Here is a 24,626-nt window from a genome sequence, read left to right as displayed (position 1 = left end):
ACTTTGTGGTCAATTTTAGAGAAGGTTCCATGGGGCACTGAGAAGAAGTTATATTCTTTTTCGTTAGGATGGAATGTTCTGTAGATATCGATTAAGTCCATTTGAGCCATAGCATCAGTTAAGTTCCTTATTTCTCTGTTAAGTTTTAATTTGGCAGATCTGTCCAGTGGTGAGAGTGGGGTGTTGAAGTCTCCCACTATTAATGTGTGGGGTTTTATGTGTGATTTAAGCTTTAGTAATGTTTCTTTTACATATGTGGGTACCCTTGTGTTTGGGACATAAATGTTGAGAATTGAAACTTCATTTTGGTGGATCTTTCCTGTGATGAATATGTAATTTCCTTCTTGATCTCTTTTGATTGATTTTAGTTTGAAGTCTATTTTGCTGGGTATTAGGATAGCTACACCAGCTTGCTTCTTAAGACCATTTGATTGGAAAGAGTTCTCAGCCTTTTATTCTTAGGTAGTGTCTATCTTTGAATTTGAGGTTTGTTTCTTGTATGCAGCAGAAAGATGGGTCCTGGTTTCATATCCATTCTGTTAGCCTGTGTCTTTGTATAGGTGAATTAAGTCCATTGATATTAGGGGATATTAATGACCAGTGATTGTTAGTTCCTGTTATATTTTGGTGGTAGTGTGTATGTGCTTCTCTTCTTTGGAGTTTACTGCTGTGGGGTTATCTATTGCCTGTGTTTTCATGGGTGTGTCTGACTTCCTTAGGTTGGAATTTTCTTTCTAGTGCTTTCGGTAGGGCTGGAATTGTGGATAGGTATTGTTTAAATCTCGTTTTGTCTTGGAATGTCTTGTTCACTCCATCTTTGATGATTGAAAATTTTGCTGGGTATATTAGTCTAGGCTGGCATCCATGGTCTCTTAGTATCTGCACTACATCTGTCCAGGTCCTTCTGGCTTTCAAAGTCTCCATTGACAAATTGGGTGTTATTCTGATGGGTCTGCCTTTATAAGTCACTTGGCCTTTTTCCTTTGCTGCTCTTATTGTTCTTTCTTTATTCTGTAGGTTTAGTTGTTTCATTATTATGTGGCGAGAAGACTTTTTGGGGGGATCTAGTCTGTTTGGTGTTCTATAGGCTTCTTGTATCTTTATAGGTATTTCCTTCTTTAAATTGGGAAAGTTTTCTTCTATGATCTTGTTTAATATATTTTCTATGCCTTTGAGTTGGTATTCTTCTCCTTCTTCTATCCCTATTATTTTTAGGTTTGGTCTTTTCATGGTGTCCCATATTTCTTGGACATTTTGTGTTATGACTTTTTTGGCTTTGGCATTTTCTTTGACTGACCAAGTTATTTCTTCTATTGTATCATCAATACCAGAGATTTTGTCTTCCATCTCTTGTATTCTGTTGGTTATGTTTGCATCTGTGTTTCCTGTTCATTTACTTAGATTTTCTATTTCCAGCATTCCCTCTGTTTGTTTCTTCTTCATTGTTTCTACTTCCCTTTTCAGGTCTTGAACTGTTTCTCTCATCTGTTTCTTTGCTTTTTTTCATGATTTTCTTTAAGGGATTTATTGATTTCTTCCAATTTTTTATTTGTCTTTTCCTCTATTCCTTTATAGATTTCTTCCAATATTTTGTTTGTCTTTTTCTAAATTTCTTTATTGATTTCTTCCACTTTTTTGTTTGTCTTTTCCTCAATTTCATTTTCTCCTGAAAGGCCTCTAGCATCTTCATGAAGCTGTTCTTAAGGTTGCTTTCTTCTGCTTCTTCTAACTTGTGATGTTCAGGTCTTGCTGTTGGAGGAGAGCTAGGTTCTGGTGATGCCTTATTGCTCTTTATGTTCTTGTATGTACTTCTGCCTTGACTTCTGCCCATCTCCTCCTCTAATAGGTATGAGGCGCCTGTGTCTGAGCGAGTTGCTATTGTTCCACTCTGTGCTTTGTAACGGTAACGCCCGCGTTACTGTCACCCGTTCACCATGTCCGAGCGAGGGGCTGCGGATAAAAAATAGAGACAAGAAACAGCGAGTCATTCGCCACGGCTGTAAGCCGGGTGCCAGCCGAATGCCGTTTATTGAAAGAGGGAGGAAACCTTAAATACAGGCTTACAGCACAATGGGAGATCCCCGGAGGGCAGAAGTTTGCTACTGAATGTTCTACATTCTTGCATCTAAGCTGTTAACGCCCAATATGCAGGATACACAAACAAGGAACTTCCCTAAAGCATTCAGGAGGGTGGATACCGGCAGGGAATTAGAATAGGGAGGACATCTGGTCAAGGTCGGCAAGCAGGCAACGGCTTTACTCAATATGGGAGGAGACCAGGGCCCTACAGGTCCCCCCTTTTTACTAAAAAATGAGCTTCTGACTTAGGTTGCGTGGGACGTCAGCAGGTCACCTTACCCGTCATGGAGACACCTGCCCAGGCCCCGCAAGTGCTCTGTCTTAGGTTGGTGAGCGCCCCCCAAGCATTACCCGTCTCTGAATACTCATTATCATACAGGCTCAACCACGTGAGCTGTAGAGTAAACTGTTGCCAAAGATCTCAAAGTGGCGCTGGGCTTGCAATCTGTGCGACCCAGAAAAGACCAACAGTAGTCCTAACCCACCCATAGCCAGGAGGCTAAAGGCGATTGAGCCATTCCCTTCTTAAACGAGCCTTACTGCAAATAGGAGTCCTTGTAAAGTGGTATCCCAAAAACAAATGGAACTTGAGTTTAAATAATTTTTGCAACTTTCAAAGCCAATTTAAATGTATAAATGTAGAATTAAATTTATCATGCCCAATAAAATAAAAGATTAACTAACCTTGGTAGCTACTTTTGCTGCCAGGGTCTCCATTGTGCTAGCTGTAGAACCCAATTATGAAATAGCCATCCCAGAAATAGTAGCAGCAGTGGCCACCACCGCTATAACAGCAACAATGGCAACATCGATGTCCGAGTCTCTTCTGGAGCGTGTGAGCATCATCTGTGTCTAACTGCCATGGTCCACTGGCATGGACGCAGCTCCAGGAACACGAAAAACCAAGGCCCATTTTTCTTGATCCCAGCACTACTTAGGCTGGCAGGTCTGCAAAAGAACAACTAAGAACCATAAAGAAAACAAAAACAAAAACAGCAAACAAGGAGCAGAACTAGTGGTCTCATAAATGGCTACATTCAGGCTCACAAATTTTAAGGTGTCTACAAAAGAGGCTAGAAGAATTTCAGGAGGCCAATAGATGTTGCACAGAGCCATTCCTGAAAAGTAGGTACTACACCAGCTTGAAGAGGGTTGCAAAATGTGAAAAGGCTTAGCTGGCATGTTACTGTTAACAAATGAAGGTCATTGACCTTCAGAGTTATTCTTAATCTCCAAGGTGTGACACATTCTCAACATTTTTTAAAAAAAGTTACCATACATTACCTTCTGAAGAATCCAACCACGTGGCTACAGTTCCTAGGCTTACGTTAATGCTTGCCAAGGTTGGCCGTATTGGGCTCTCAATCCCCATTGGCATCAGAAGGGGAGAGTTTTTTACGAAGGCCCAATAGGTCTCTGCCATGTCGGGATTTAGCAGCAGCCACAGGGCGCACACAGTGCTCAGGAACCCGAAGAGGAACTTCATTGTCCTGTGGAAAGACACAAACAGATCCCCGGGCCCACACCAACACCGGATCGGGTCCCCTCTAAGTGCCAGTAGAAAGATCCTTCCATCGCACCAGAGGATGATTTGCAACAGGAGCCCTCCAGTGCTTATCTGCAGTGGATACTCCAGCAGAATCCACCGATAAAAAATTTAAAATATATAAAACAAGGGAAAGAATAGAATGTGGAGAGGAGAGATGAGCCCCTAGCTCCCCCCTTTTTACTTTAGAAATATATGTTTTTAAGGTACGATGGCAGCGTTCTACTATAGCCTGTCCTTGAGGATTATAAGGAATACCAGTCTTATTAACAATAGAAAAGTCTTGGCAGAATTTTGAAAATCCCGTACTGCTGTAGGCGGGACCATTATCAGTCTTTATGCATTTTGGCACTCCCATGTAAGCAAAAGCATTAAGGCAATGATTCTTTACATCCTTAATCTTTTCCCCTGAATGAGCAGAAGCAAAAATTAGAGAAGAATATGTATCAATAGACACATGGACATATTGTAATTTTCCAAAGGAAGGCACGTGCGTGACGTCCATCTGCCACACATGATTAGGTAAAAGTCCTCGGGGATTAACTCCCAAATGAGGAACAGGTAAAAATTCAACACAAATAGGACATGATTTAACTATCTGGATGGCTTGTTCCCGGGTTATGCCTGTATGATGACGAAGAGATCTAGCATTAAGATGATAACGTTGATGCAACTGAGTAGCCTTATCAAAGGCAGAACAAACTAATGTGACAGCCATACGAGTAATGGCGTCAGCCCTCTGATTACCTTCACTTAGAGGTCCAGGCAATTGAGTGTGAGCTCTAATATGGCCCACATAAAGGTTATGTGAGCGGGACCATATGAGTCCTTGCACTTGCAATAAATATTCATGAATGGGAGAAATGGATGGTATGTAGGCTGTTGTCTCCAAAGGCATAATGGCATGTGCCACATATTGACTATCAGTATAAATATTTACACTCTCATCAGAAAACATCTGTAAAGCAAGCAACAGTCCCTGTACCTCTGCCATTTGGGCAGAAGTGCCCTGGACTTTTATTCTCTTTACTATGTTACCAGAAACCACCACAGCAAAACCACGTGAAGTGCCATCAGTAAATACTACACGGGCCTGAGGAATAAGAGTCATCTGTACTATCTTGGGAAATATAACAGGATGCAATTTAAAAAAAATTTACACACATCATTGGAGGGGTAGTGAGTATCAAACCGACTCTGCATGGAGCATGTCAATATGGTCCAATCATTATCATTAGCTTGCAACCATGCTATTTGAGACTGGGTGTATGGGGTCCCACAATATCTGGCTCCTTACCAAAAGTTTGAACACTGATCTTGATTCCCTTAAATATAATCTGAGCAATAGCCTGTGGATAAGGAGTGATGTTTTTTGCTGGAGAAGCTGGGGAATGTACCCATAGAATAGAACCTGTTTGCCAAAACGCTCCAGTAGGTGAATGAGAAAAACAAAATATTCATGACCTAAATAATGATAGGGAAAAGATACCTGTACCTTTTCTGGGGCAATCTGTAAATTAGCCAGGCTAAAAACCTCTTGTAATTTAGAAAAGGCATCAAAAACAAGTTTTTTATCTTTAGCAGCCAATAAAATATCATCCATATGAGTCAATCACAATTAAATGCCAATGTTTAGGAATTGCCACAGGAGCAGGCAAGCCAGGTTGTGTTGCTCCCATGAGAAGCATGGTTTTATTTACAGCTCTAAGATCCTGTAATAGCCGCCATTTTCCTGACTTCTTGTAGAGGCCAGTTGGGATCTCAGGATTCTTGTGAAGTTATAGATATGTCCAGCACCAGAATCCAGTAATCTTTTAATCTCAATCCCATATAATTTTATTTTTAATTTAGGCTGTTTATCATTGATAACTGTTTGTCAAAACACCTTTTTCCTATACTTTCAAAGCCTCCAGTTCTACATATAGGTGCCATTTTGCAATTAAAATATAAAAGCAATATTAATCGAGCAATTTTATCACCAGCTTCTATTTTCATGGTCCTTTTTACATATACCAATTATAAAAGCATTAAATACAATCTCTACAGGATTAAGAGGTAACTTTAGGTAATACTTCTGAGTATTTTTATAAAATCTTAAAAAGAGGATCTTTTTTTATAGATTCCAAGTAACATTAATGTAAATTGCCAAATATTAACAATGTGGACCAAACAATTTACTTGTATTTTATTTACTGGAAAAATAATTTTGTAACCTCTTTATCAGTAAGAGATTATTATTTATGGGTTTATCTTAGCAACATTATTTAATAAGCTAACAACCCAATACATATCAGGTGTTATATTTCTATAGAATTAAACCAAGAATTTCTAGAAAGCAACTTAAATTGCAGGGCCAAATTTTCAGTAATGATCAACAGACAAGAGCATACCTAATACATAGTTCACAATTATGAATTCTGTTCCTTAGTTTATCTACCATGAGAATCAAATATTCATCCAAACATTTATTAAGACAGTCAAAAGAACAGAACATCCTTTATTCAAACAGCATTGACTTAGCATTCTATGTCCTGACCGAAACCATTTTTCACCAGAAGTTAGGCCCCTTTAAACTTTTAGGCGCTAGTCCCTCTCCCGGACTGTGCTGGCTTGGTCCATTCTGTTGGCCTTGAGGCTCCACCTCCTGCTTTGGCATACCTGCCCACCCACTGCTCCGGGCTATCTCACACACTGCTGCTGCAGCGTGTGCCTTTGACCACAGCCATACTGGACATGCAACACACACACACACACATTTCTGTTTAAACTTTTAGCGTTAGTCCCTTCCTGGGCCTCTGCTCACTTGGAGCAAGCTGAAGCTGTGGCTTAGCTTTGGCTCCGTCCAGTGCCCAGGCTCTAGTGCTGGTGCCCGCCCGGGCCGAGCTACATTGCAGCTCCACCTCCCACAGGCCTGTACCTGTCTGTCCGCTGCTCCGGGCTATCTTGTGCATGTCCACCACTGCTGCCGCTGGGCACGCCCCGCACACACAAACTCATGTTTAAACTTCCTACTCCCATGAAGGGACTACCTAATGAGTTATTCCCACCATAAGGGAAAAACAGAAAAACATTTCCCACGAAGGGATCCTAAATATTGAATTATTCCCACTCTGAGGGAGAAATAAAAAGCATTTGAACCAAAATAAGCAAACAGACAGCAGAACTTCTAACCTCTGGGCTCTCTTGCTGTTCAGCCAGCAGCAATGAGGCCTACCTGCCGATTCTTAGTAATTCAGATGCTGCACTGCAGAAAGAGCTCAGAGTTTCAGCTATCCTGAAAACTCTACAATTGGAAGAAGTCTTTTCTTCCTCCATTACCACTGGGAAGGGGCTTTTCTCTTTTGTTCATCCTTCCTCTACAGGGCCCCAATCTTTAGGCCTAGTTTCAAAATTTTTCCCCTTTTTACCGGGAAAATCTTTTTTTTTCTTGATTAAAATTTTTCTCCCTTTTCTAATGGGAAATTTCCTTTCCTTCCCTCTTCTCTTTTGGGAAGATTTCCTTTTTTATTTAAAATCTTTAGCTGTCTTGCCCTTTCTTAACTTTGGTGCCTTCCTGCTTCAACAGTCCAATCAACTGACTGTGAGCTAGCTGCACCCATTTCAATACAATTCACCCGTACCTTTTTTCTTTAAAATGCTGGCCAGCCTTGTTGGGTGTCCGTCAGCTCGTCCCTTCTTTCTCAGATCTCGGTAACGTCTTGGTAGAATCTCGGTAGGGACCTCCATTTGTAACGGTAACGCCCGCGTTACTGTCACCCGTTCACCATGTCCGAGCGAGGGGCTGCGGATAAAAAATAGAGACAAGAAACAGCGAGTCATTCGCCACGGCTGTAAGCCGGGTGCCAGCCGAATGCCGTTTATTGAAAGAGGGAGGAAACCTTAAATACAGGCTTACAGCACAATGGGAGATCCCCGGAGGGCAGAAGTTTGCTACTGAATGTTCTACATTCTTGCATCTAAGCTGTTAACGCCCAATATGCAGGATACACAAACAAGGAACTTCCCTAAAGCATTCAGGAGGGTGGATACCGGCAGGGAATTAGAATAGGGAGGACATCTGGTCAAGGTCGGCAAGCAGGCAACGGCTTTACTCAATATGGGAGGAGACCAGGGCCCTACAGTGCTTGTTGTGTCTATGTCTCAGGGGGCCCCTCTAGGTCCAATCTTAGCTCTTGGTCTAATTGGAGCAGGCAGATTCTGTGTCTCAGGGAGCTTCTCTTGGATCAACCCAATCTAGTTGACTCTGTGACTCATGGAGCCACTCTTGGTCTTATCAGAGCTCTTGGTCCAGTCAGAGCTGACAGATTCTGTGTTTCAGGAAGCCTCTCTTGGTCCAATGAGAGGTGGCAGATTCTACTTCTCAGAAAGCCACTCTTGGTCTAATGATGGCTGGCAGATTCCCTGTCTCCTGAGGTTACTCTTGGTACAGTGACAGCTCTTTGTCCAATGAGAGCTGGCAGTTTGGTTTCTGAGCCTCAGGAAATGACTGGGGTCTTAGGCAGATGGGCATGGGGGCAGAGTGTGTAGATTGCAGGGTCCGCTGGGGGGTCTTGGTGAGGGGGGACCTTCCCACAGGAGCTGGCTGGCAACTGGGTCAAGAGTTGGGTGGGTGTTCCCAGGGATTGGCTATGATCCAGGGATGGGTCCTAGGGACAGGCCTCATTGGGTATGAACAGAGTCACTCCCTTCTAGGTCCAATGAGAGCTGGGAGTTAGTTTCCAAGCCTCAGGAAGTGGCTGGGGTCTCAGGCAGATGGATTTGGGGGCAGGTTGTGTAGATTTCAGGGTCTGCTGGAGGGTCTTGGTGAGGAGGGGCTTCCCACAGGAGCCCTGCCTGCTGGCCAGCAACTGGGGCAGAGTTCCCCCTTTTTCTCTTTATATCACTTTTGTCTGGGTGTTTTAATTATAGCCGCATAAAGGAAACTAGAACAGTTTATCTCATGAAATGTTATTTGTATACACCAGATGCACAGATCTAGTATTCCTCTGTATCACATGTTCTTCCAAAGGAAGAACTTTAAGAGAAAATACAGACCTGTGAGTCCCAGAAATTATGAGCAAAGGGCAGTTGGTAAGTGAAAAACCTAAACAGAATATACAGTTAAAAAAAAAAAAAAAAGAAGAGCAACTACTAGAACACTGCTGAGTGGTTAAGTGTGTGTCTTAGTTAGGGTGTTTATTGCTGTGAAGAAACATCACATCCACAGCAACTCTTATAATAAAAACATTTAATTGGGGTGGCTCACTTATAGTTTCAGAGGTTTAGTCCATTATCATCGTGGTGGAGCATGGTGGCACGCAGGCAGACATGGTGCTGGAGAAGGAGTTGAGAGTTCTCCATCTTGATCCACAGGCAACAGGAAATGAACTGTCTACTACACTGAGCATAGCTTGAGCAAAGGAGACCTCAAAGCCTACCCTCCCCACAGTGACACACTTCCTCCAACAAGGTCATACCTACTGCTACAAAGCCACACCTCCTAATAGTGCCACTCCCTTTTGGGACCATTTTCTTTCAAATTACCACAGTGTGAGATTATTGTCATATATCTGTTCCTGTCTTCAGATTGTCTGTGAAATGGCAATTTTAATCTCCATTTTACAGATACAGAAATAGAGGTTCAGTTAGGAGAAGAAACATGCCTGTGGGTTCTTTATAGTCACCAGGAGAACTCCTTGTTTATCAACATAAGACAAAATTAATAGAGCCTCTTGGCAGAGCACGGGCTAAGTAATCATCCACTTCTACCTCATCCCTACTGAAGTTTGTGGTAGATAGAGATAAAGAAAAGATCATATTGCTAAGAAGTTCAAAGGTTTGGAAACTGGGGTGGGAGAATATGCTTTTGGTTCTGGGGTCCTTGGCTTCTTAACATTTGGTCACAGACCACTGGATTGGAAGTTGGTGGTATCTGAAGGTGGGAGCTTCTCAAGCATCTCTAGTCTGAGGTGGCTCTGAGGCTTATCTCTTTGGGTTAGTGGTTTCCAGCAAGGTAGTCATACCTGGCTCTGCAGAGTAGCCTGGGTTCAGAGCAAGTGATGCTGGAGCATTTGCTGGGGGCATGTTTTGCTCAAGACAAAGTGTTCTGGAATAACCTGGTCCTGCTGCATGAGCCCTGGCCCCAAGGAGTTGTGAGAGCCAAGAGGCAGGCAGATTAAGGTTTTCACAGAGTGTAATCTTTTGGGAGGTTCACAGACAGAAGCATGATCCTGGGTGGCTGCCAGGCCAAGTGGATCCCTGCAATTTGGGTTAGAAAGATAGAAGTCTGTAATATGGTCAGGACAAATGAATTCATCCAAGCTAGAATTTACTTCACTTTTCATAAGCTAATCTCAAAAAGCTGAAATGTGTCTGACAAGGTGCAGCTAGAATGTTCATCATACTGCACAATAATGGTTTTGTCTATTTATAGAATGCTGGGAAAGTACAAGGGAAAAAACCAATGGGTTATTCAGGGGCAATTGTAGCATTTACCACTCAAGACTATCGCAATCATTTCAAGCTCACTCTGCACAGGGAGGGAGCTAGGCTGTTACCAAGTAGCAATTCCCAGACTCAGATGTTCTCTCTAGGAACAGAGCATTTCTGCTCTATGACCTTGTCTTTGTATTGGGCTTGAACAAATGGACATGAGCAGGGCTGCCCACAGGGAGGAACACCAACAATGAATACATCTATCTATCTATCTATCTATCTATCTATCTATCTATCTATCTATCTATCTATTATGTATGTATGTATGCATGTATGTGTCTGTTTCTGTCTGTCTGACTGACTGTCTCTCTGTCTATCTAGTGTATGTGTATGTGTATGCTGTCATTGTCAGGTGCTGTCCACCTTGTTTATCAGGATAGAGTCTCTCATTGGGCTGAAACTCACAAGGTTAGCTGACCAGGGAGCCCCAGGACACGCCTATCGCCACCACCCAGTGCTGAGAGTACAAGCCCAAACAACAAACTTGTCTTTTTAGTGTGGTTTCTGGGTATTCAAACTCAGTTTTCATACTTATAAGCAAAGTACATTACCAGGTGTAAAAATTCAGACCACTTGTAGCTATGAACACTTTCTATGGTATAACTAACACAGTGTACATGTAAGATATCCATGCATGAGTTTAAATGATTTACTGGGCATTTGGCTGGTGATCTAGGACATTTATTTTAAAATGTGAAATATTTACCCAGTCATAAAAACAATCTCAAGAGAATGAAAAGGACAGCTACATACTGGATGAAAACATTTTCAAAAGACATCTGAGTAAGGACTGCTTTCCAAAATATGTGAAGAATTCTTATATTAAATACTAAGAAAATGAATGACCATATCAAGAAATGGGCCAAAAACTTGAGTAGATACCTCACTTAAGAAAATGAACAGTGGCTAGAGAGACAGCTCAAAAATTAGGAGTACCTGCTGTTCTTGCTGAGACCTAGTTAGATTCCCAGCACCTATATCAAAAAGTGCACTAGTGCCTGTAACTCCAGTTCCAGGGGATTTGGCTCCCTTATCTGGCTTCTGGGGCACTACACCCATACAGTGCTCATATAGATAAGAGCACATACATACATACACATAAATTAAAGTAATTTTAAAGGAAATAAACAGATATAAAATAAGCATATGAAAAGATGTTAGGAAAGTTCAGATCAAAACAAAGTAAGATAGCATCATTCAGCCATAAGACAGCCAAAATCCACAGTGCAGGTAACACCCAACATGAATCAAAAGAACCTTCCCCCTATTCCTGCTTCATCTAATTCAGCAACTGGATTAGAGGTGTTTGCTCACACGATGTGACAGATGAGTCCACACAGTGTTAACATCAGTGTTCTTATAACAGCCCAGACTGAAATTCAATAAGGATGTTCTTCTGGGCATAAGTAAGCTGTGGTACATCTAGACTAGAGAATCTCTTGTGAAAAGATTTTTTTTTCATTACTTGTGTATGTGTATATATGTGTAGGGGAATGTGCATGTGGGAATGCAGGTGCCTGCAGAGTTCAGAAAAGGGTATTAGATCCTCTGCAGCTGGAGCTACAGGTGGTTGTGAGCCGCATAACATGGCTTCTGGAAACTGAATTTGGGTCATTTGCAAAAGCTACATAGGCTCTTAACCATTGAGCCATCTCTTTCACAAGCCCCCTGCTCCTTCATTTTAAAAAGATCAATTAAAACATTTTTGGACAATAGAATATTATTCAGAGATAAAAGAATAGAGCCATAAATCCACAGAGACCTGCAGAAGAGCCTGAAATATATAGAACAAGTGAAAAAAACCTAGCAGGGACTGCATTGTGAGTCCTATGTGTCACATAGATAGGTAGAGGACACTTGAAACAAATAAAAACTTTAGGAAAAGTTAAAAGTCCCAGTTGCCAGGAGTTGGAGAGAAGTGAGAATGATAAGATGAGTGGAGGCAGTTTCTGTGATGACAAAGCCACTCTGAATGACAAAGAGTGACATTTTACGTTGTGAAATACATGCACAGGCATCACGAGGGAGCACTGATGTCAAATGTCAGCCTCCAGCAAAGTCTGTCACCACTGTGTTTTATCAATTTTGATTAATATCTCTTCTGATGCCAAGAATATTGATAATGAGAGAGTTTGTGAATTTGTGGGGATAGAGGGTTTAGAAAGGCTCGCTGTGTTTTTGCACTAAAATCTTCTGTGAATCTAAAATTGCTATAAGGAATAAAGTATTTTGAAGAAACAATAAAGTCATAAAAAAAGGAAACAAACATTTTCTCAATGTCCTCCATATAGTGATAATTACTCTGACAGCCAAATTGATCTTCATCTTTCATTCAGGGAGTCTTTGCCTTGTATACCAGGTAGTATTTCAGGCACTGACAATGTGACAATGATATGACCAGGCAAAAATCCTTATTTTGTGGGGCTTATGTTCTACCTGGTTTGGAAGCAGTGCTCAGTCAATAAGCAAGTACATTATACAGTATCTTTGATTGTAATAAACTCTATGAATATGGACAAGCACAGCATGGAGGATACAGAGGAAAGGTGCATTTTAAATAGTGTGTTCAAGGAGCATCTTACTTTGACTATTATGGAAAGTTCTGAAGGAAGTAATAACAAATAAATGCTTTTAGGTAAGACTTTCTGCACAGATGTAACACTAGTAAGGAGTAGAGCAAGAGAAGAAGAGTTTGGTAGAAGAAAGTCACAGGGACTGGCCAGCTCAGGTGCTATTTTCTGGAATGGCTTTCAATTACAGGGAGATGGAAAGTCATCAGGTGGTGGTGAGCAGAAGAATGATGTGGTTACTCTGGTTGCCATTTTGGGAATAGACAATGTGGTTGTGGAAGATGTTTAACATTGAAGGATATAGGCTCTAAGTCAGAGGAGTAATGTTAACTCTTGGGAGGCATCACTTGAGGTGAAGATATGGGATCTGGGAAAGCCAACAGGATTAGTGAATGGGCATGATGTGGGCTATAAAAAGTACTCTGGATTCAAAGATGGCTCCAAGATCTGATATCTGAAAGTGGAGAGTTGGTATGGATTAACTAGACTTAGAATTCTGAAGAAGTAACATTTGTAGCATCAGTATCTCAGGAATTTGTTTTGGATTGTGAAGTTTGAGATGGTTTCTTTTTCTATCCAGGTCAAGGTTTGGATAGATGCGTGTACAGAAATGCACATACATATTGGATAGAAATAAACATTGGGGAATCCTTAGCTTAATGCTAAGTTGAAAACTATGAGGCTGGCTGAGGTCAGAGAGATGCTGGTTTAAGAGGAATGAATGACACAGGGCCTTCCTCCGTATCTCTACAAAAGCAGGGGGGCAGAGACATGAAAAGGTTCTCTTGCCTACACACATTTTGATATGATTATCAGTTAGTGTGGTATCTGAGCATGCTCTACTCCATACAGCAGTCAAGTTTTCTCATTTTATCATCTATTTTACAACATTGCTTTTAATAGCTTTTAAATGAGTGTTTTACACCATAAGCATCCAGTTCTTTATTGTCAACCTTATAGTTTTCTCATAGTTTACATTTTCAGTAAATATTCTTATACATATACAGTAAAGATTATTTTAAGATAAAATTTTACAAGGAAAATGGTGGAATCTACTATTGCGGTTTGTTGAATTTTTCTCTTGAAGTTATAATCAGAAAGTTATACAAGAAAACACTCTTTCTGACAGTGAAAATGATGAAATACAAAACATCATCTTCTCATTTTAGTATCTGTTATGACAAACAGGATCATTTCTGGTTTGTCAGCCATTTGTAGACCATGCTCCTTAGCTACAGTCCAATTGAAGATTATGATAACCGTGGACAAAGTTCTGCCTCTGCAGCAGTCAGTTTACACAGTGTGGGCTCTAGCTGCCCTAAGTACCAGGTTTAGATGTGTGTACTGCCTTCCTTCTCCAGTGATTGTGACTGAACTTGGCCTCCTGGAGAGTTGATTCCTTAAGAAGTTTTTGGTTTCCAACGTTGTGTCTGCTGCTGTTCTGTCCAAATCTGTGTTTATGAGTTTGATGTTCTTTGTGTTACAGCAAAGTGAAGATTAGTCAGCAGAAATACATCACAAGTCTCATTCCTTTTAGTCCATTTTAGAAATTCTTTGCTGGCTTGTAGTTAACAACTGAAGTCACTCCATAAAAGTTAACATCAGTAGATTTTTTACCGTATTTGGAACTTGGAAAATAATTTAAACTATTTTTGTTTCAATATTATTTTTTCTAAATACTTAGGGCTTTGGCAAAACCAGAGATTTCTGTGCCAAGCCTTTCCACCTTTATTTTCTAAACCACATGTTTTTAAAAAGAAATCTAATAGGCCCAGCTCTGTTTTCTTTACTCTTGAGTTGTCAAATGCAGTTTACTGAGACATGATTAAGGTTCACAGGAGTCTGGGCCTTTCCCATTTTGGTGGAAGCAGGAAATCTCATTTTGTTTACTAGAAATTAAACTTGGACCTCGAGTATAAAATTTAGTCTGGAAATTTCAAAATCATAAGCTAAGACGATAGCTATTTTGGCTTTTTTATTTTCTCTGGCTATCATTTTTATTTCATTCTCTAATCTTTATTATAAAATAATTAAAAAGTTATAGAAACATTCTGACCAACTATATCCAAAGTTGTAAAGAGCACATTAGAAAGAGTACAGTGAACTTTCATGATTTTTCCAAAAGTTTCAACACAAACCAAAGTGAAATATCAATAGCATTTAAGGGGCTCTTGGAAAATATCTGCTGGTGTTTTTGCTCTGAAGAGTGCAGATGTGTTCTAATGACCTCATGGGTCTGCAGATGGGTTCGGGAGTCAGCAGACGCTCTTGCTTTCCTGCTTCAGGCCATTGCAGGCCATTGGTAAACTGAGTGGACACTTAGAACCATGTGTTTTTCTTTACATTTAATTTAGTTTTTTGGCTATTTAGCTTTATCACAACTGTCTCTTTATAACCTTATGGTTAAAGAGTCAGTCTCTATCTGTTTTGAGTCCTGGGATCTACACTCTGGTCCTCAGCAAGATCAGTAAGCACTGTTTTTTGTTTGTTGGTTTTTGTTCTTTTTTTTTCCAAGACAGGGTCTCACTCTGTAGCCCTGGCTGTCCTGGAACTCACTATGTAGACCACGCTGGCCTCAAACTCACAAAGATCTGCCTGCCTCACCAGTGTTGGGATTAAAGGTGTACACCACTAAGCCCAGCTCTCAGTGAGTGCTCTTACCTGCTGAGCCATCTGTTCAGTCCTATTATGGTGATTTTCAAGTGACTTTTAAAAATTGTTTTTCTTTTTAATTTTTCAGCTAAAGATGGCACATCAAACATGATTTATGGTCTGTCTCCTCCATCCAAATATCTAGGAATAAGAAGAAATTTTTTTGTCCATTCATTTGTTTATTAAATGATTAAATATGTAGTTTATGTTCAAAATATCACAGAGTAAGAAAAGTCCCAGAAGATGGGAGGCATCATGACACAGACATAGACGGCATGCTGAACAAAGATAAAAGAAAGCAGAGATCTCATCTTGAGCTTGTAGAAGCCAGAAGCTGAAGGCAGGAAAAGACAGTGGGGACATCAGTAAGACTGGTTGTATCCAGATGGAGGATGGATAAAGGACTCTAGGCTACAAAGGCAAAGCTGTGCTCTTATTCATTGGTAATAACCTGGAAAGAATGAGAATGTTTACTCCTGGAAGAGCATCCATGGGGCTAGTGTATCAGTTATTTTTCTGTTGCTGTGATGAAACACCATGACCAAAGACAACCTAAGAAAGAAAGTGTTTATTTTGGCCTACAGTTCCAGAATAAAAAGACTTCATCATGATGTGGAGGCATGACATCAAGTAGCAGTCATGGCAGCAGGAGCAGGAAACAGGGAGATCACATATCAACCATGAGCACAAAGCAACAGAGAGTGAATTTGAACTAAGGTGAATATATGCTTTCAATACCTGCCCTCAGGAACACACTTCCTCCAGCAAAGCTGCCACTCCAAGACCTCCCTGAACAGCACCACCAAGTGGGGATCAAATGTGTTATTGCCTGAGGCTAAGTAGGACAATTCTCATTCAAACTACCACAGCTAATAAGTCCAGTAGCACAGCTATCTTCTCAGCCCCTACTTTCCCATATCTGGACTCCCCATGCTGCGCTCTTTGAATTAGTAGTGCTTTGAACCCCCCCCCCCCCCCCCCCCCGTAGACAGATGGGTGAATAGATGCAGAAGAGAGTTGAAAGAGATAGAAACCACAAAATTTTGTTGATTTAATCAATACCTAGAGAGATGTAAGATTTAACATAATAATGTAAAACAAGAAAAGACAATTATAAAAAAGAACTAGAAATGTAAATGAAATTATACTTTTCAGAATATTAATAAATGAACTGTAAGAACTACATGATCTGCATTAAGAAACAGTCTTTGGAGAATATGTTTAGGCATAGTATTGCTGGATCACATGGAAGATTTATTTCTAGTTTTCTGTGGAATTGATACCACGATTTCCACAGTATTTGTACCAATTTGTACTTCCACTCATAGTGCATGAAGGTTTCCTGTTCCCTACATTCTTGCTAGCATTTGTTGTCTATTGTTTTCTTTCTGACTGGGGAACAATGAAATCTCATTATATATGGTTTATATCTACTCTTGTCACAATAACGAAGACATAGAATGAGCCTAGATGTCTGTCACTGATGAATGGATAATGAAACACTGGTACCATTGCACAATGAAATTTTATTCAGCTGTACAGAAAAATGAAATTTTCAGGTAAATGGATAGAGTTAGAAAGCATTATACTAAATGGGGTAACTCAAATCCAGAAGAACAAATATTTCATATTCTCACTCATATAGATCTATTGTTGAATATTTGGATTTGTGGAGAATCCAGAAAACTAGAAAGTGACCATTGGAGGGTGGGTGGGTGGAAAAAACTCTTACAGGAGGATAGTTAGTAGAACACAGGTAATATGAAGTGGAGAAGGAGAATATTGGACAGTAGGGCATAGAGGAAGTTCAGGGAGTGATAATTAACACTGAGATATTTTAAAAATCTACATATAAATCTTTTTATTAGCTTTATGCACACATACATATATATTCACACAAAATAAATTCATTGGAGTTACCCTATATAGGATATTATATTCATTCCAGAAGCTATAGGTTACCACAAAAAAAAAAAAAAAAAAAGCCTGGTGACAGGTGTGGGATACTTCACCTCGAGTTTTAGTCAGGGATGTCCTGGATACTCCCAAACAATACAAACAATACAACTGTTCTTGGTTGCTCACCAGAACTTGATAGTGAGTCACTGTTGCTGAAAACACCACACACTGGTCATAGGTTATGGAGAAATCAAGTTGGTGCTGACTAGGAAACAATAGTGGAACAAATGTTATGGAGGAAACCAACTGCTTTCTGATTGAATTTAAAGTCCAGTCCACAGGAGGAAACACATGCCTGGTTCTGAAAATCTGGCCAAAAGCCCATAGCTGGGGAGCCCACTGGCCCCAGGGGTGAACCTAATGCTATTACTCTGCTAAATGCCCCTCTGAAGTCATATTTCTATACCTGCAGATTAATGCAGCTTTGTGACCTCATCAGAGAAGGTGTGTGTGTGTGTGTGTGTGTGTGTGTGTGTGTGTGTGTGTGTGCAGTTGATGATGGTTAATGCAGAAACTCACAATTGGTCAAAGTGCAGAGAGTAAATGGCTGTGTATTGCTCCATCACAAATGGCATCTATATCCTGCCACCTCCCTAAGGCTCAGGGTACACAATGGAAGAGGGATGGAAAGAGTGTAAGAGCCAGAGACTGTGGAGGACCAGAGAGAACATGTCTTCTAGATATGACAAGACTGCTACACTCATGAATTCACAGTGGCTGTGGTTTCTTGCACAGTATTAAGCCAGTAAGCATTCTAGCATGACTTGGGAAGTGGGAAGTGAAACCACAGCCTTAACTGATGAGCTATGGACAGTTGCTAGCTTCTGGGAAAAGGAAAGTCAGTTTTTTTTTTTTTTTTTTTTATGTGTGTGGCTGGTGGTGGGTTAGTAACACTTCAGGGGATCTCCTCACATCCAGGAGTATATAGACAGTACAAATTAGAGTCAATGCTTTATTTAATTTAAAAAGAATCAAAGAAGACATGAAATTTGTGGGGATAAATAGGTAGGGGTGAATCTAGATGGAGTTAAGGGGAGGAGATAAGGGTAAATATGATCAAAATACATTGTATGAAATTCTCAAAGAATTATTATTAAAAGCATTTATTATTAAAAGAAATATGTAAGTATCAGAGAAAGCTGAAAAATTACTGAAAATCATCAGAAAGATGGACATAGAACCCTTAAATCAACTAATCAGAAGGAAATTACTGCTGCCACTATGTAAGTCTATATCCTTATAGATATTTCTTAATTTTTCTTATGTAATCCTTATCATACTGAGTATGTTATTTATAGTTGCTCTTTGCCACAGGATATTTTAGTGAAAATAGCAGTTAGGGCATGACTACCTATGCTTCTTACATATTAATCTGTTTCATTCATTGAAGTTTTCATCATAGAGCTTGTAGGAATATTATAATGTCTTGTTTGAATAAGGAAGCCAAATGTGCTTAACTTTCTAACATTCCAATGGTGCCTACAAGGTCTTCTTTTTATATTGTTTGGAAGATGAAGCTGAACACTTTCCCTTTAAATGTGAAACGTTACTTTAATACTTAATATTTATGACTCATAATTACTCTTAGAAAAGATCTACTATTACTAGAAACTTCAGCTCCTAGGTTAATAATCCTGCATTTTAATGAGCTCTAGGTAATTATGCTTTGAAGCCCAAGACTTCTTTTCAAGAATTATAAATTGAGGTTCTTTAACTATGTAATTTTAATTTTATGTTGAAGAGCAATGAAAATTTGCACATTATAGCACAACTGTAATTTTAGAAGGAAAAATCAGTAATGGACTAGGTAATTTTAATTTAGGTCATTTTAACATAAGATAGTCAAAATATACTAAAAAATATTTCCTCAGATGCTAGACTATTAATCCATTACTTACCTTGACAAAGGAAGGGCTGTGGGATGGTTGATTTTCTGCTTTGTAAAAAGGGATCTGTCAACTCAACTCTTTGTAGTGTTAAAGGGAGGATAGACATTCTGGTTGGTAACTTTCCTCTAGCCAAGAGATGTATCTACCAGACACAGGAATTTTGATTCTTTTTTTTTTTTTTTATTTTTTTTATTTTTTTTAATTTTTATTTTGCAATACAATTCAGTTCTACATATCAGCCACAGATTCCCTTGTTCTCCCCCCTCCCGCCCCCCTCACCTTCCCCCCAGCCCGCCCCCCATTCCAATCTTCTCCAGGGCAAAGCCTTCCCCACAGACTGAGATCAACCTGGTGGACTCAGTCCAGGTAGGTCCAGTCCCCTCCTCCCATGCCGAGCCAAGGGACCCTGCATAGGCCCCAGGTTTCAAACAGCCAATTCATGCAATGAGCACAGGACCCGGTCCCACTGCCTGGATGCCTCCCAAACAGATCAGGCCAATCAACTGTCTCACCCACTCAGAGGGCCTGATCCAGTTGGTGACCCCTCAGCCATTGGTTCATATTTCATGTGTTTCCGTTTGTTTGGCTATTTGTCTCTGTGCTTTATCCGACCTTGGTCTCAACAATTCTCGCTCATATAAACCCTCCTCATTCTCGCTAATTGGACTCCCAGAGATCCACCTGGGGCCTAGTCATGGATCTCTGCATCCAGATCCCTCAGTAGTTGGATGAGGTTTCTAGCACGACAATTAGGGTGTTTGGCCATCCCATCACCAGAGTAGGTCAGTTCAGACTGTCTCTCGACCATTGCCAGCAGTCTGTTGTGGGGGTATCTTTGTGGATTTCTGTGGGCCTCTCTAGCACTTTGTTTCTTCATATTCTCATGTGGTCTTCATTTACCATGGTCTCCTATTCCTTGTTCTCCCTCTCTGTTGTTGATCCAGCTGGGATCTTCCACTCACCCAAGCTCTCTTTCCCTCGACCCTCGCCCTTCACTACCCCCACTCATGTCCAGGCTGTTCATGTAGATCTCATTCCATTTCTCTGTCGTTGGGCGATCCCTGTGTCTTTCTTGGGGTCCTGTTTTCCAGGTAGCCTGCCTGGTGATGTGAGTAGCAGTCCAGTCATCCTTGTTCCACATCTAGTATCCTGTTATGAGTGAGTACATACCATGTTTGTCTTTCTGAGTCTGGGATACCTCACTCAGGATGATTTTTTCTAGATCCATCCATTTGTCTGCAAACCTCATGATGTCATTGTTTTTCTCTGCTGAGTAGTATTCCATTGTGTATATGTACCACATTTTGTTTATCCATTCTTCAGTTGAAGGGCATCTAGGTTGTTTCCATGTTCTGGCTATTACAAACAATGCTGATATGAACATAGCTGTACAAGTGCTCTTGTGGTGTGGTTGAGCATTCCTTGGGTATATGCCCAAGAGTGGTATAGCTGGATCTTGGGGGAGATGGATTCCCAATTTTCTAAGAAATTGCCATATTGATTTCCAAAGTGGTTGTACAAGTTTGCATTCCCACCAGCAGTGGAGGAGAGTTCCCCTAGCTCCACATCCTCTCCAGCATAAGGTGTCTTCAGTGTTTTTGATCTTAGCCATTCTGACAGGCGTAAGGTGGTATCTCAGAGTTGTTTTGATTTGCATTTCCCTGATGATTAGGGATGTTGAGCAATTCCTTAAATGTCTTTCAGCCATTTGAGTTTCCTCTGTTGAGAATTCTCTGTTTAGTTCTATAGCCCATTTTTTAATTGGACTGTTGGGCATTTTGATGTCTAATTTCTTGAGTTCCTTATATATTCTGGATATCAGTCCTCTGTCAGATGTGGGATTGGTGAAGATCTTTTCCCATTCTGTAGGCTGTCGCTTTGCTTTGTTGACCGTATCCTTTGCCCTACAAAAGCTTCTCAGTTTCAAGAGGTCCCATTGATTGATTGTTTCTCTCAGTGTCTGTGCTACTGGTGTTCTATTTAGGAAGTGGTCTCCTATGCCAATGTGTTCAAGACTACTTCCTACTTTCTCTTCTAGCAGGTTCAGAGTAGCTGGATTTATGTTGAGGTCCTTGATCCACTTCGACTTAAGTTTTGTGCATGGTGATAGATATGGATCTATTTGCAGCCTTCTACATGTTGATATCCAGCACCATTTGTTGAAGATGCTTTCTTTTTTCCATTGTGCACTTTTGGCTTCTTTGTCAAAAATTATTTGTTCATAGGTGTGCGGATTAATGTCAGGGTCTTCAATTCGATTCCATTGGTCCACATGTCGGTTTTTATGCCAGTACCAAGCTGTTTTTATTACTGTAGCTCTATAGTACAGCTTGAAGTCAGGGATCGTGATGCCTCCAGAGGTTGTGTTATTGTACAGGATTCTTTTGGCTATCCTGGGTTTTTTGTTTTTCCATATGAAGTTGAGTATTATTCTTTCCAGGTCTGTGAAGAATTGTGTTGGGATTTTGATGGGGATTGCATTGAATCTGTAGATTGCTTTTGGTAAGATTGCCATTTTTACTATGTTAGTTCTGCCTATCCATGAGCATGGGAGATCTTTCCATTTTCTGACATCTTCTTCAATTTCTTTTTTCAGGGACTTAAAGTTCTTGTCATATAGGTCCTTCACTTGCTTGGTTAGTATTACCCCAAGGTATTTTATGTCATTTGTGGCTATAGTAAAGGGTGATGTATCTCTGATTTCCTTCTCCGCTTTTTTGTCCATTGTATATAGGAGGGCTACTGATTTTTTGGAGTTGATCTTGTATCCTGCTATGTTGCTGAAGGTGTTTATAAGCTGTATCAGTTCCTTGGTGGAATCTTTGGGGTTGCTCAAGTATACTATCATGTCATCTGCAAATAGGGAAAGCTTGACTTCTTCATTTCCAATTTGTGTCCCCTTAATCTCCTTATGTTGTCTTATTGCTCTGGCTAGAACTTCAAGTACTATATTGAATAAGTATTGGGAGAGAGGACAGCCTTGCCTCGTTCCTGATTTTAGTGGAATTGCTTTGAGTTTCTCTCCATTTAATTTGATGTTGGCTGTTGGCTTGCTGTAAATTGCCTTTATTATGTTTAGGTATGTTCCCTGTATTCCTGATCGCTCCAAGACCTTTATCATGAAGGGGTGTTGGATTTTGTCAAATGCCTTTTCAGCATCTAGTGAGATGATCATGTGGTTTTTTTCTTTGAGTTTGTTTATATGATGTATCACATTGACAGACTTTCGTATGTTGAACCATCCTTGCATCCCTGGAATGAAGAGTTAATACCAATACTCTCTAAATTGTTCCATACAATAGAAACAGAAGGAACATTACCAAACTCCTTCTATGAGGCTACAATTACCCTGATTCCCAAACCAAACAAGGATACAACAAAGAAAGAGAACTACAGACCGATCTCCCTCATGAACATTGATGCAAAAATACTCAATAAAATACTGGCAAACAGACTCCAAGACCACATCAAAACAATTATCCACCATGATCAAGTAGGAATTTTGATTCTTAAAGTAGACACTCTGCACTTTCCCTGTGGTGAGCTAATTCCAGGAGGACAATTGACCTGCCCTACAGCAGGTAGTTTGACCTCTTTCCTTTAAAATCCTACAGTTGTTTTCTAAACTTTGGAATTTAGTGGCATGTGAAATTTCTAGCTATGCTAAATCAAGATGACATTTTCAGGTAAATTTACCTTCTCAGCTTATTTTGAGACCAGGCAGTGAAGTGTTTCCATGATTCTCTTTCCCCAAGGTCAGAGGAACACCTGGCCTTGGAATAAATGAAGTACTGGTTTGTGAGAGCTTTTGACTGAACTCGCTGCAGCTAGTTAGAATGACACTGCCCAGATTTACTATCTATTATTATTACTATTGTCTCTTGATGAATATGGGATTCTACACAACTTAAAGTGGGGACCCCAACTTGGAACTTTGCACCTCCCTTTACCTTCTCTCATAGTATTATTCAAACAATATGGTGTGCAAGAGCAAGTCTGAGGAGGTAAGTTCCACATGATTGACTTGTTGTCATACACTTAAGCGCATCACCCTGGGTAGGTTACTGCATCTCAGTTTGATGCTGAAGCTGACATAATTTCTATACCTAATACTAGGAAGGTCAGGCAGATCACTGATTATAAATAGTAATTTATAATATGGCCTGAGATAGAGACCAGTTTTAAACTTGTGTAATGGTTGTTATTAATTATCAACTTCATAAGGACTTAGAACCACTTAGGAGACAGACCTTTGGTCATTTCTGTGAGAGAGTTTCTAGATTGGGTTAATGAAGGGGAGGAAACCCACCTTCCATGTCAGTGGTACCATTCCATCCACTGGGGTACCAGACTGAATAAGAAAGAGAAAGGTAGCCAAATGTTAACATTCATTGCACTCTACTTCCTCACTGTGCATATAATGTGACAAATTGCCTCAAGCTCCTGCCTCCAGGACTTCCAGTTATGATGGACTGTATGCAAAATAAGCCCTTCCTCCCTTAAGCTGCTCCTTGTCATGTATTTATCATAGCAATGGAAAAGGTAACTAACACACATGCTTTTTCTCTATGCAGCAGTTCCTCCAGACAGTATACTGGACAGACACTACCTGTCAAGCTTATATTCTAAATGACTAATCTCATGTTCTCATTTTTTCCCTGAAAACAGACACTTACTTTCTCGAACAATTTCATAAGAAGTTCACAGATTATTTACATTTTTTGGAAATTTTTTTCCTCAGCATCCTCCCTTAGCATTCCTCCTCAGCATTCCCCCTCAGCATTCCTCCTCAACATTCCCCCTCAGCATTCCTCCTCAGCATTCCTCCTCAGCATTCCCCCTCAGCATCCCACTTCAGCATTCCTCCTCAGCATTCCCCCTCAGCATCTCACCTCAGCATCCCTCCTCAGCATCTCACCTCAGCATCCCACCTCAGCATTCCCCCTCAGCATCCCACCTCAGCATTCCTCCTCAGCATTCCTCCTCAGCATTCCTCCTCAGCATTCCCCCTCAGCATTCCCCCTCAGCATTCCCCCTCAGCATTCCTCCTCAGCATTCCCCCTCAGCATCCCCCCTCAGCATTCCCCCTCAGCATTCCCCCTCAGCATTCCTCCTCAGCATTCCTCCTCAGCATTCCCCCTCAGCATTCCCCCTCAGCATCCCACCTCAGCATCCCACCTCAGCATCCCTCCTCAGCATTCCACCTCAGCATCCCAACTCAGCATTCCTCCTCAGCATTCCCCCTCAATATCCCCTCCTCAGCATCCCACCTCAGCATTCCTCCTCAGCATTCCACCTCAGCATTCCACCTCAGCATCCCACCTCAGCATCCCACCTCAGCGTTCCCCCTCAGCATTCCCCCTCAGCATCCCTCCTCAGTATCCCACCTCAGCATTCCCCCTCAGTATCCCCCTCAGCATCCCTCCTCAGTATCCCACCTCAGTATCCCCCCCTCAG

This window comes from Peromyscus eremicus, chromosome 6 (assembly GCF_949786415.1).
Source record: "Peromyscus eremicus chromosome 6, PerEre_H2_v1, whole genome shotgun sequence".
Taxonomy (NCBI): Eukaryota; Metazoa; Chordata; class Mammalia; order Rodentia; family Cricetidae; genus Peromyscus; species Peromyscus eremicus.
Note: the sequence above shows the minus strand (reverse complement) of the source record.